The sequence below is a fragment of the Terrapene carolina genome, unplaced genomic scaffold, assembly GCF_002925995.2.
Source record: "Terrapene carolina triunguis isolate 2854851 unplaced genomic scaffold, T_m_triunguis-2.0 Scaffold131, whole genome shotgun sequence".
NCBI lineage: Eukaryota > Metazoa > Chordata > Testudines > Emydidae > Terrapene > Terrapene triunguis.
The window spans coordinates 1,793,321-1,807,309 of record NW_020664482.1 but is presented as its reverse complement, the minus strand read 5'-3'; the positions used below and the strand labels follow the sequence as shown (position 1 = coordinate 1,807,309).

At 47.1% G+C, this 13,989-nt stretch overlaps 1 protein-coding gene across 1 annotated transcript in view; it reads right to left on the bottom strand.

Annotated features, from left to right (window-relative positions):
• PLS3 (plastin 3) overlaps positions 1-11,687 on the bottom strand; it is a 79,239-nt gene extending 67,552 nt beyond the window's left edge. The window contains exon 1 of the mRNA XM_026653019.2: positions 11,608-11,687. The gene's annotated coding sequence lies outside the window, so the exon portion shown is untranslated. The remainder of the gene's footprint in view (positions 1-11,607) is intronic.
• Between the last annotated feature and the right edge of the window lie 2,302 nt (positions 11,688-13,989).

Here is a 13,989-nt window from a genome sequence, read left to right as displayed (position 1 = left end):
ACTGTCACTGCTAGCACGTCTCACGCCTGTGAGAGATCAGCTCGTGGAGGGAGAGCGGCCAGTCCAAGTTGAACTCAGGCAAGACTGAAGCAATGCTGATTAGAAAGGGGAACGGGAGGCTTTGCACCGACTGAAGGTACACCGCCCCATTTGTCAAAGTGGGGCCAAACCAACTGGACTCCTCACTAAGTCTGGATGACCAGGCAGCATCAGTTCCCAAAAACGCCTCCTTACACCTCCAGCTTGCTAGGAAGTGACGTCCCTTCCTGCTGGATGAGGACTTGGCCGCAGCGACCCGCGCATGGGTCACTTCCCGGGCGGGTTCCTGCAACTCGCTGTATCCGGGGCTGTACATGAAGGCGATGCCCGAGCTCTAGCAGCTGGGACAGAATGTGGCTGCTGTCTTCTCCATGGCTCAGGCCGCCGTGAGCACATCAAGTGCATCCTCAAATCCCTCCTCTGGGTCCCAGTCAGCTCCAGAAGCCAGTTTAAGGCCTGAGTCCTACTTTTCAAAGCAATTAGTGGGTCAAGCTCCAGCTACATCAAAGACCAAATTTTGATCTATGAACCACTGCAATAGCTGCACTTTTCAGGATACTGCTGATCACAAAGCCTGTGAGAGCTGGGAGAAAGCATTCCCTGTCCAGAGGATACGGCTATGGACCAGCCTTCCAGAGAAGACCAGGCTAACAGAGTCTGACTGTCTTTAGAAAATATTGCAAGGCTTTCCTCTTGGAGAAGCCTTTTCACCGTGACTCACAATTTGAACGCTCCTTTTACTCCCATACCACTTGTTCCCCTTACCCCACCCCGCCAAAACAAAACTAAAAAAAGCCATTCTACCCACTCCAAGCAGAATTCGGTCCTGAAAGGGAGCAGGGCCAGAGACACGATGCAGGGACACTGCTACTGATTTCATGTGAGCGTTGTAAAACAGTGTGGGAATAGGCAGCTAGAACGCTGATCGTGCTAATGATTCAGAGGGTAGTGTATTCAGTCTGGTTTTGCCTAAGCATAGCTGAAGCCCAGGTAAGTTTTTTCCAAAAAGGAAAAAAGCAAAATCTGAATCCTAGAGGCAGGGAAGAGTCAGCAAGAGAGAGCACCCACCTCTTCAGTCACTGATGTACTCTGCTAGGGAGCAGAGATAGGACCCCAAGTGTTACGAATTTATACCTGGGCTACGGAAATCTACAGTTGCCAACCTGCATTTTTAAAGAGCTTGTAGGACCTGTTACAGCACGTGACACAGTTCCTGTTTCTCCAAGCCTCTTCTGAAAAGCAGCAAGAATCGATGCTGGAAAATCAACTGCTATTCAGTCATAACCGAATTACCTTGCTTTTGTTGGTTTCCAATCAGACACTTAGGGCAAGTCTACACTACAAAAATTTAAGTCAACTTAAGTTATGTTGACATACAACCATCACGGTAATTGAATCAGTTTTACATGTCCACACTACGCTTCTTGTGGTGCTTGTCCTCACCAGGAACACTTACACCAATTTAACTGCCAGCGTGGGGCATCGCAGGATGGTTTCTGAAAGACAGCAACAGTTGATGTAAGCAACAGTGTCTACACTGACACTGTCCATCCAACTACATCAACCTAAGCACTGTGACTCTCACAGAGGTGGAGTTAAGTCAGTGTAGTGAATGAGTTCTATCAGTTGACGTAAGCGAACTCTGTAGTGTAAACCAGACCTTAGCATTAACAGCCTCAGTGACCTAGAGTAACATACCAGTTCCTGCTGATTTAGTGATGAACAGTTCCTCTGAGGGCTTCCCATAGCTCCTAATGGTCTAGAGCCATCTACCAAGATGTGAACCCATCATGCACAACTTCTAGCTTACTGGAAAGAACATTGTTTTTATCCAAATTGAGATGGGGTGTGGCTCACTCTCTAGCCAGGCCAAGAATATGCCATTCTATTCTATCCTAAGACTGTTGTCTGGTGACCTTTCTTTAGAGACTGTCAGTTCTATTTAGGGAATATGAGCTTGCTTTTTTTATACTAAACAAATCCAATTTCTATGAAAAGTGAACAGAAGGGAAAGGCAGATCTATCCTGTGTGTTAAGTTTCAAAGAGACGGGCCCTGCGTTTAGCTCAGGATTAGAAAGTACGTTATTTTCCGTTTTGGATATGGTACTTTAAGATGTTGCCTTAAACTTGTGCTCTTCAAGGCACAGGAACACAAACAAGGGTATTTTCTACGGGTAAGCACCATATTTAAGTTAAGTTACAACTGCACGCAAGAGCCTCTGTTAAGTGTGGTTATTTGTATTCATAGACTTTAAAGCCAGAAGGAACCACTAGATCACCAAGTCGGACCTCCTGCATATGACAGGCTGGTACATTTCGCCCACTTACCCCAGGATTAAGCCCAATAACTTGCATGACGAACGCACATTTTCCAGGCGGCTGAGGAGCCAGGAAAGGGAATTCTGAGCCTCATCAAGGACAGGCAAGAGGATGGGCCAGAAGGTACATTTGGCCCATGACGATTAACACAAGAGCAACATTCAGCAGCACTGAACTAAAACATCCACGTCACACGCTGCCCTCCCCATACGCCAACCAGCCGTAGCACCACAAGTTGGCCCAACATCAGTAAGCCATTGTATTTCTCCCACGTCACTGCTTCCCAAATATCACTGAAACAAGGGTTATAGTACAGAACAGCACATTGCTAGCGCCGCTTACTGGGGGAGAGAGGAGGAGTCAGGCAATAGAATTATTAAGCAATGAATTCCCCCCTCCCCCCAGGGAGCGTCCAGGAACTGCATGAAGGCGCAAGCCCCACAGCACCATACACAGTAGTACAGAGGGGACATTCGGGCTGGGGAAGGCTGGTGGGTCTATGACTACACAGATCTACCAGCCAAGTCTCCTGAGTGTGTCATGGCCATGAAATCGCCAGAAGCCCCATAGCTGAGATGGGAACTTTACAGCCTGGGGAATAGACATTTTGTTGCTACAATCCCTAAAAAAACCTCCCTTTAAATAGTGCAGGGTTTAGATCCAACGTGCTAGTGTGGAATTAGGTAGCACTATCACAACGTTGCACCAAATCCCTGTGCAATACAGTACCGCACCAGCGTATTACCATGTTCCTTCCCGTACACGTCGTCTCACGCAGAGCCTGCATATTTTATATCTGCTCTTAAATCCCAGCGTGATGGATTTGGGGCAGCTCTGTAACCATTTAGGAATACGGTATGCTGGCTGGTGGTCGGGGTGTTCTCGGTGTGAACAGACTCGTTCACACAACAGGAGTTTGTGTGGAAAGACAGGAAAGGGGGGGAAAGAATGGCTCAAGATAGCCACTTCTCAGCACACACCGGACAGTTATTAAGGGACATTGCCAGCAGTGGCACCACACTCCATTCCAGTCCCACTTGTCCCCCTTACCTCTTCTGCAGGGATCCCAAGCTGCCCTCGGCTGGGAGTCCCCCCCCTCTAACCCACACAGCTGATGCTGTCAGGAATCAGGTTCTCAGCACGCGAGGTCACACCACCACTCGCGGAGCTCTGGCCCAGCGTCCCCCGGCTGGGCTGAGGGGGGGCCAAATCAAATGCTGGTAGTGTTGCAACCCTGCAGCTGAAGTGACGTGCCAGGTTGTTCCAGCAGCAGCTGTAAGGGTTTCATAAGGGACCACTGTCTACATGAGGTCGGGCCACGGCCCCTCTGGCTCCACAGCCTATGGACCGTTTCCAAAGCTGCTGGGGGGAAAGGTTAGAAATCCAGTTCAGCCTGAGCCTAACTGACAAGCCCCACGTGCAGCAGGACTAACGCTTTGTTCAGGCCAGGAGGTTTGCAGGCTGTCAGCTGTCACATTAACTGGGTGGCTTAAGGTGACATGCTGTGGCCACTGAAGCTTAGCAGCACCCGTGGACTGTGAGCTGGAGCCCTACGCATGGCAGGTTTCAGAGAACGCGTGCCAGGCGCATTCGCTGTTCTCTGCCGGCCTTCTGCTGGGGCTTCCTTGGGCCGCTTTGCCCTGGCTTAAGAGAAAATGTTCTAACGTGCTCTAAAACCCACCTGCAGACACAGATTTTACTTTGGAAGAACTGCCAAGGAAATTAGCATGAATGAAGTAGAGAGGAGATGAGAGACTCTAGTAATAGGGCAGCGATACTCAGACCTCAGTGCTTCAGGAGCCAAATTAGCGACATTACCCAAGAGAGTCCCCGTCGTGTGAATTCATTGTTTTATTTACTATCTAGTCATATTGAAACAGTGACACAGGGGAAATATTTAGAGTCAGTCTCATATATATATATATATATTTTCTCTCACAGCAAAAGGACTGACCAAGTATTATTATTTTACCACCTACAATTAGTTACTAGACTAGCAGAAGTATCCTCACTGGTTAATACTGAAATCACACAGTGTTTTATAGCATGTGCTGCAAAAGCTGCAGGAGCCATGTGAAAGAACCACTTGCAGCTCCCAAGCCTCAGCCGGAATCTCCTTGTATCAGGGTCAGGTAAGCACGAGTCAGGCTCCTCTACTTTGTCCCTGAACAACGGGGCTGCGCGTGAGCAAAGGACGGCAAGGGAGGGAGGACATGAAGGGCGTTGGAGTCCTACAGGGGATGAAGGGTTGGGGGGGAGACGGCTCAGCCTCTCTGCCACCTTTGACCCTTAGGGCCGTGCTGCCGAGGGGCCCGTGCGGCGCTAGATGACGACTCTTATTTGTGTCGCAGTTCATCCAAAGACGAGGCTTTTGAAAACCCGATTTGAGGACGAGAACTTGGAAGAACTCTCTTTCCAAGAACGCAGATTTTCTCTGATCCCTCCACAATTAAGGGATTGCCCTCAAAGGGGCCTTTGCTCTCTGGGAGCTGACAGAGCAGCATCGCGGGGGAGGGGGGACACCTTCCTCTGCAGTGAGGTACTTGGAGGGGAAGGTAAATGGAGCCCTCTGTGCCCTCCCTGTCACCCAACGTCGCCTTCCCACAGCTGCTCCACCAGGCCAAGGGTGGGGCTCAGGGTCTTTCCATCTCCTCTACTGATCGCTGACGAGAGGAAGGCACCCAGGACTCCCCACCTGCCCCAGGTTGTCTCCAGCACTAGCCTCACTCCTCTTCCCCTGATGCTGCTGGTTCTAGAGCAAGAGGGGAGGTCAGAGCAGGGCAGGGAAATGTGGGGAGGAAAGAAAGGGGTCAGAGCTGTGCACTGCAGGATGTCAGGGGTTGAGCGGTGCCCCCCAAACCTCTCCCCACACCCATGACCCCTCCTCCATTTGTCCCTGCGTCAAACTATGCCCCCCACTGGCAGCCATCCCTGCACCCTCTGCCCAGGGCCTTAACCCGTGGGGCGGAGAGAGGACCTGCATGTGCTGGAGAGGCAGAGAGATGGGAAATAAGGAGATGATGCAGGGCAGTCAAGGGGCTAATAGGCATCCAGTGTCTTCTGTGCCAATCGATCATTGCCAAGGAGCCAAAGGAGCAGGCGAGCCGGGCTGTTGGGCCACCTGAGTGCTGAGAAATTATTTAACCAAAACAGAAGTTAACTGCCCAAAAACTTCATTAACAAAACGTTACGGTTGCTCAGTGGTGATGCTCTGGAAGGGCACAAGACAAGTTCAGCTACACTCAAATCTCTGAAAATCCAGAAGCAAGGTGCTAAGGTACACACCACCCCTGCAACATAACCTTAACTCTGCCCTCTGAGCAATGCCCCAATGTGCCAAAGCGACACTGGCACTCTGTCCTTCCAGATGCTACAGAACTCTCTGGGGACAGAGCACACGAGCACTGTAAAGGCAAAATTCAGGTTCAGGTCAGGCAGAGCAAACAGGCGTTACCTACCCCCGGCTACTCTCAAACTCTGCACAAATCACACAAACCACCACCACCCCCAACATGCTAACTGTTAACACCCCTTCACCCTTGCTTTGAGGGGTCATTCTGTGACATTAAGTTACCTTCACTTACCCCTCACTAAGCCCTGGAGACCAGAGTTACATATGTGACCAGACTGCTGACAATCCCCATGACAAGACAACCCCGTGCACCTCAGACAACCTACAGAACTCAGCATATTTGAGCCATCCAGGTACACGTGCACCTCTCATTTCATACCGAGATCTCTTCCAATCTGCTCCAACTAATCCCTTCGCCATTCAATATAGCTACACAACAGTGAATGCAGCTGGAGTGCATGCAGATAAATGCTGGTATTCAAACCAGTGGAGCACAAAATGTCCTTGTCTATTTACGGCACCCCCCTTCTTGAAACATTCCCAAAGGCTACGACTTGCAGTGTCACCTCTGCCCCCTGGAGCTGGAGTGGCATGTTCCTTACCTTTGTATTTCTTCTTTTTCAGAGATCTGCGTGTGGCTGAACTCTATGTCCTGGAAAAGCACAAGACACTACCACCACGCAACCCACCTCTGCATTAAAGTTTTTGAGCAGTTAATGGAGAGTGGCCTGACACCAGGCTATCTGCCCTCAGCTAACCAAACCGGACAGGTGTACATACAGGCACCCTTTTCCCAGATATTGACAGAAGCATTTGTACACAAAACTCATTTGTGAGCCAGTCAACAAATGCAAATATAGTCGTCATTGCTTATACAACAGCCTAGCTCCTCACATGTCAATGAGAGCAGATGCATCAGGATACTGACAACAGATGCCTGTCTAAATATTTGGGATGGGCATGTGGGAGAGATGACCTCTCATTCATTAAATAAAGACAAACAGCATAAAGGGAAGTTAGAAACTCATGAGTTGCCCTAACATAAGATAACCTCCCTTACTCTTTTGTTTCAAGTAGGTTGCATCACTAGCCTACTTGAAACAAAGGATATTCAAGAACAGCTTTTGCTCTGCATTTCTGATAAGACTATTTGGCAGATTTAAAAACTTATCTCACCTACAGCATTTAACTCTGGTATGGACTAAAACTGCCATTCCCAGATCTGGAAGTTTCTGGAGAACTCTTGTGTTTTGCTTTTATAGGCTAATTAAACTATTTTTCAAATGAATCTTTTATGAATACAGCCATCAGAAAGTTACATAGAACTCAGCTTGTATACACTAACTACTGTGTAGTCAGTCATATAAGTACTAACACATACGTCACACAGCAGCTGTTTCCAACATTTGTTAGAGGGAAGAGAGCTTCTTTGTTACAAAATTAAGTGAAAAAAAGTTTAACCTATCACATAATCCTGGTTGTCAGTCATAGAACTGGCATTGATTATGAGCATAACTCACCGATGAATGTCTGATTTTTATTACTGAAGTCATAAGACACCTCAATGTACATTATAGTTAAGTTTGGGTTTAAACCAAGATACAAGGCCTTAATTTAAACACTTTGTTTTGTCACTTTTCCATTACTTCACTATAATAGTCTTTGATAAAATTAAGTTCCAGCCAAAGTAAACTAGACTTTATAACGTAGTCCTACTTTGGAGGATGCAGAGAGGTAATCATGTATTAGCATGTGAAATTAGACATTCTCTGACCATAACACTAGAGACACTTTCATCTCTGGATTTGGCCATATTTCGCGTTCACCGATACCTGTCAATTTAGCAGCTTGCATAGCTGGTTGACACATATTTCAGTCCCATAACTAGCATTCTGCTCTGGGGTGCAGTGCAATCTGCAGCTGTTATTTTATAGAGTGTTGTGGGTCTCTATGAAACCCAATCCATCACAAGCAGGCCACATGTTGTAATACAATCATTTCCTTTGCCACTGGCAGTTCACATGAAAATGGTCTTGGGAAAGGGACAAGAGACACAGACATTTCTCTTTAGAGCATTTAAAAAAAAAAAAAAAATCGATAATATTGTGCTTGGCATTTAAGAGCCACAAAAACTAGTTTACATCAACAAATCAGTGATGGCCGCAAATCAGGAAGAGTTTTGACCATCATGAATGTTTTATTTTTTGTTTAAGCGACACTACTGTAGTGAGGAACACTCGGAACGATGTGTACTTTTACCTTTGCTGAAAATATACCCTTCACATTGCCCTAGCGCAGTCACCTACGGCTATAAAGCATTAAGTACAAATCTCATCTGGCAGGAAAGGTAAAATCATTTCCATGACTTTAAATGAGGTGTTAATTGGCATTTTAACAGATTTACTGAATGAACACTGCAACCACAGTCAGATGGTCATATTAAGATCCCAGTAACTAAGATGGTCAGACATTTGATGAAGACGGTTTTGTACTTTCCGTCATGTTTTCTTTTTTTCTTCTCTCTTTTGTGTTGGTTTGGTTTTTTTTGGGGGGGGGGGGGGGAGAGTGGTTTGTTTGTTTTGTTAAAGGTTTCTCTCCCCTGTTATGTTAAGATCCGCACAAATATCAGGGAGAAAAGTAACTAAGGTGCTGATCCTGCAAATACTTAAGCACCTGTGCAGCTTTCCTGGCACACGTAATCATTCTAAAATTAGGTTTAATCTATACAGCTGTATGCAACAGTGTTACCATTTGCTGGACCTCTGGCAGCTGCTATGAACACTAACTCCATTCAATTAATCCTTTAGGGACTGACAGGCAGGGAGGATAGGGTTGAGGGAAGAAACCAGAAATGTAGCCATCTTTAACAGTTAGAACTGTTGTATCTCAACTCTTGCAAAGCAAAGGAGTTGTTACTTTAGAGCACAGGTCAACAGAGCAAGAGTGCCACTAGAACGGGGGTTCTCAGACTGGGGGTGGGACCCCTCAGGGGGTCGTGAGGTTATTACATGGGAGGGGCTGTGAGCTGTCAGCCTCCACCCCAAACCCCGCTTTGCCTCCAGCATTTATAATGGTGTTAAATGTATTTTAAAAAGTGTTTTTAATTTATACGAGGGGGGGGGTCGCACTCTGAGGCTTGCTATGTGAAAGGGGTCACCAGTACAGAAGTTTGAGAACCACTGCACTAGAAGGTCCTATACAGGTAAACTCAGCAAGCAAAACCATTTAACAGGGTGGCAGTGACCTCCACAAACATTCGGAATTCCAGAACAAGTTTACATTTCTGAAGGGAAACTGGGAACACAGAAATTAGCAAGGAAAGCGTCAGGGGAAGGGAGTTCCTCTGGATTTTTGTGTGATGTCCAAGCATCCCATCAGCTAGCTATCTGATGCCGTCATCAGACCCAATGCCCCACCCCATTCTGAAACCAACCACAGTAAAGCAACATAAAGCTAATGAAGAATGTGTACACGTCTAGAAACTTTGTTCTAGTCATCCAGTGTTATTTCACTCTTTATAAAAAGGAGAACCTCGTCATATAAGTTTTGATAAAAGAACAAAGAGAATCTGAGTACAGTCATCCAAGGCTAAATATAGAGCAGTGAATTAAATAATCACTGCTGTGATCTTTTAATCTAGACAAAGAATAAGCAATCCATCTTCCACAAAAGGAGAACTCCTTCCAAAGAGTTCAGTTACTTCCAGGCAACATCCTCAAATTGTTTAAACAAGTCATGCTTGGTAAGATTAGCAAATTGTGATAAGAGCAGTGCGGTAACACTCCTAGTAAGTTACTTTCTAGCATATTTGTTTATAAAAAGAAGTCATTCCGCCCATTACAGCATGTTTGGAAGCATTCCAGTAGATCTGGCATCAGAGATCTACCATATATACACAATTGTACATTAACACTCATGGATGAATAAACAGTTGCAGAACATTACACTTAAATGATCATGCTTCTATCCATTAACATCCAAGAAATATTGTCCTACACTGTGGGCCTACCAACAGGTCCCCTTTGAACAAGGCCTCTCTTCTTAAATATTGACAATTTCTATACATTAACATCTGCAGTATGTATACACATGTTGATCTCTGAAGCTATGTCCTAGCCACATCCACATTCCAGCGGTCGTCTTCAAAATTAATGAATGTAATTCTGTCAGTCTGAAGGTTTTCTTTTTGGATTACCTTTAACTAGACTCCTCTGAAAGTTCCTAAGTATTACTGGTTGAACAATATATCTGAATTCTCTAGAAAATGTTTCATCTGAGATATCTATTATATTTTATAGTCCATCTGCAGAAGAGACCAAAAACAGGAAGCATAGCTTTGGTTGTGCAGATACATTCCACTGGGATTTTGTAACATGTAATAATAGTCTCCGAGGTTATAATTCAATGGCATTTTCTCAGCGCTATAACAATAGCTCTTTAGAAAAATCAAATCAGTGATGTCCTCATATAAAGTAAGGAAAGTACCATAAAGCAAGCAGACATACTTCCCTACACGAGGGAATGGTTAATATTAAACCAAGGTTGGGGGGGTTGCTTATTTTGTTTGGTTTTTTGCCTACATATGGAAGTCTCAATACAGCTCCCCCACTCCTGTCTTTCGAGAACCCCACACACACACACACACATATCTCCGCCCCCGATCAAGAGTTAAATTTCAGTTAAAACATCAAGTGCATCAAGATCCAATACTAGGTCAGATTAGACATTCACTGCTAGAGCTAAATGCTTGCAAATTCTTAGGAAGAGGAAATGTAATCCAGCCCCTCCTGGAAGAAGTCCACTCCTCACAGCTCTGCCCTACCAACACACCAACATGCACAATCATTGTTCAGTGGATCTCTGGTCACACGGCCTTTCTGATCCCAAATTAGAGATGTATAAAAATAAACCAAAACAGTCCCCTGACTATTTCCCTTTAGTTCAACACAGGTCTGTTGGATTAGAACATTTCCCTTGCCCAGGGACTGGTCTACCTTTGGGCTAGGACTCTGCAGAAATAAGTTAGAAGGAAAATTGTAATGAATTCACTGTTTCCTAATATCACATGCAATTCACAGCAACAGCCGCCGCCTCCTTTCCCCAGAGGAAGGGGCTGATCTTGCCATTTTCCCACAGGTTTCACTTGCCTTGAAGTCACTGAGAATTTTCAGCACAGATCATTTGCAGAATGGATGTATAGGGCGCAAGCGTTCAAGGAAAACTGCTCCCGCACCTCAGAGTGCGGCTTCCCATCAGCACCCTCGTAAGGCGGTCACTGGCGGCACCTCCCGCAGACGCGTGGAGAGGGTCGTGTTTAACGCGGGCCCTGGAGCGATAAACCCAGGCGGCATTCAGGGCGCAGGGCGACCCCTCGCCTCCCTCCCCACCCAGAATGCGGCTCTCTCCGGCCGTCGGGAACCAGGACACCACCACCTGCATTCGAGCCGGCAAATCCCCTGAGCAAACGGGGGGCCGCCGAGCTGGGCTAGTCCCAAGCGAGCCAGGCAGAGCAGGGCGCTCGTTGCAAACGAGGAGGGAAGAGTCTCGCCTACCCGAGCTCCGCTGGCGCCGGGGTCCCAGTGCCTGCGCCTCGCGGCTATTTAACACTGCCCGGGCGGGGCGGGACCTCGCAGCCGGGCGGGTTTGTTTTTAGCGACTTCGCTGCCGGCCAGTGCCCGAGGGGCGGCCGCAGAGTCACCCCCAGCCCCCCGGACAGGGCGCGTCTCTCCCTGGGGAGGTGTAGGGGGGCCGGGGCTGGGGCCGCCCCACGCCGGCGGGACGCGGTCCCAGGGCGGGTTCCCGGCAGCCCGGCTCCTAACCCGGCTGGCACCGGGCGCGCAGGGCGCACCAGCGTCCCTCAGCCCCGGGGACCCCCGCGCCCCCGGCCGCCACTCACGCTCCGTGCGCTCCGGCCGCCCCGCGTCTCCAGCGCCCGGCACCGCGCGGCGGGGCTGGCTCCGGCCGGCCGGCGGGGGGATTGGGCCGGCCGCCTGCACGTCAAGCCAGCCGCGGGCGGGGCCATCGAGTCACTCGGGGCGGGGCGGGACCGAGCCAGCCGGGAGCCTCCCTGCCCAGGCCGGGGCTGGGATCCCGGCTCCCCCCGCCGCCCCTCCTGCGAGCGGAGCGGCTCCGAGCCAGCAGCCCGCGGGCCATATTGGAGCGGGGCAGGCTGGGGAGCCAGGGAGCCGGGTTTGTCCGCGCAAAGCCCCTTTGTGCGCGTCAATGGCAAAGGCGCAGGTGACAAGCCGCCTAGACAGAGAAACTCCGTCCCCAGGCGGCGTCCCTGGGCCCCCCTAGCCCGGTGCAGCCCGGCGAGCTCGGACCCCTGCGTAGCTCCAGCCGCACGGGGAGTTTTAGGGGGTTTCTGGTTTGAGGTCATTAACAGAGTAAATTACAACAGCGCCTCAGCAAGAGACGTTTGACTTGTATAATCAGCCTGCGTGTCCCATTCTTGTAGTTTAACTTGTTACCATCATCAGTAAATTAAACTTCTAGAAACCCTACAATTGCTTACCAAATTATAACAATGGAGAGAAGACCGGTGGCACCTTAAAGACTAACATTTAATTGGGCATAAGCTTTCCTGGGTAAAAAAACCCACTTCAGATGCATGGAGTGAAAGTTACAGATGCAGGCATTATATAGTGACACATGAAGAGAGGGGAGTTACCTCACAAGTGAAGAACCAGCTTTGACCGGGCCAATTCGATCAGGGTGGATGTAGTCCACTCCCAATAATAGATGAGGAGGTGTCAATCTAGGAGAGGCAAAGCTGCTTCTGTAATGAGCCAGCCACTCCCAGTCCCTATTCAAGCCCAAATTAATGGTGTTAAATTTGCCTGCACCTGTAATTTTCACTCCATACATCTGAAGAAGTGAGGTTTTTTACCCACAAAAGCTTATGCCCAAATAAATCTGTTAGTCTTTAAGGTGCCACCGGACTCCTTGTTGTTTTTGTGGATACAGAGTAACCGGGCTACCCCCCGATACTCAAAAAGGGAGAGGTATACCAAGAGTAGATCATTCTTTTGTATTGAAAAATTGAGTAGGTGTAGAAATGTGTTTAACTAGCAGTACCCGATAAAATCCATTATAATAAATATCTAGTCATGTAAGGCATAATATATAGGTGCACATTTCTAAGTCTAAAACCATTAATAGTTCTGCCTGCTGGCTCCAGAATTATGAGTTTTGGTATGAATTATTTAACGAAAAGACTGTCATTCTGATCATTACTGGATAAAGCAAAACTGTTTGTACTGTCAAAATGTCAGGGGAAAATATTTCATTTTGAGTTTAATTTGCCAAAGCTGATGCCCTGGTCCTGTCTGATGGAACTGATCCTGTTCACAGTGGGAGTTTCCTCCCTACATTAATTAATAGGAGCAGGATTCATGACAAGAATTAGATTCTCTTCCTGTAGCCTTTTTTATTGATATGATATGGTCGAATGTCTCATTGTAAGTCTGATTATCTTGCATAGTCATCATTTGATTAGATCTTACGTGATATGGTTATAATGATTTAATGTTCCATCCCTGTTTTGGACTCTGTAATGATGAGAGTAGGCAAATGTTTCCCTTTAACAGCACACTTTACTGTAATACTAACAGGATAGTCAGAATCCCACATTATCAGTCTTGGTTGGGTTTTTAACAAAAATTTGATTTTAAAAATTCCTGTTTGTCAAATTATGGTGTAATTAGTAACATAAAAGATTTTGAGATGAGTTACGTTTGTAGATGCTGACTATTCAGAAAATGCAGACTACAGGTTTCTGTCATGCCTTTGTCAAAACCCATACCATGAAACAGGCATCCCTTTGTCTTCTGAATAAGAGGGCAAAGTATATGACATATTGTACATCTACCAGTAGCCTGTTTGTTGGGCCTTTTTCCTATAACCTCAGGCACCACAGAAGTTAATCCACCATTTGTGAATCTAGTAATTCAGCTACAAGTGCTGCGCAGCATCCAGACTACAGTGATAATATGAAGTTTAAAGCACTTTAGGGTATATCCAGTGGAATTACTATACTCTGTGTAATGCTAAGATACATCCTGGTGTGACTCATTTATTCAGCCAATGAATTCCTTTCTTCTCCAAGTACAACACTGAACAGTCTTAGATGGTTATGTACAATATGTTTACAGCATTTCTTAGTACAATATTTCGTATAATAATGTCTTCCCTGCCTGTTGTGAAAAGTCAATACAAATGCTCAGTTTCAGTGCACTGCAGGAAACAACAGGCATATGCACCAATGGCCACCAAACTA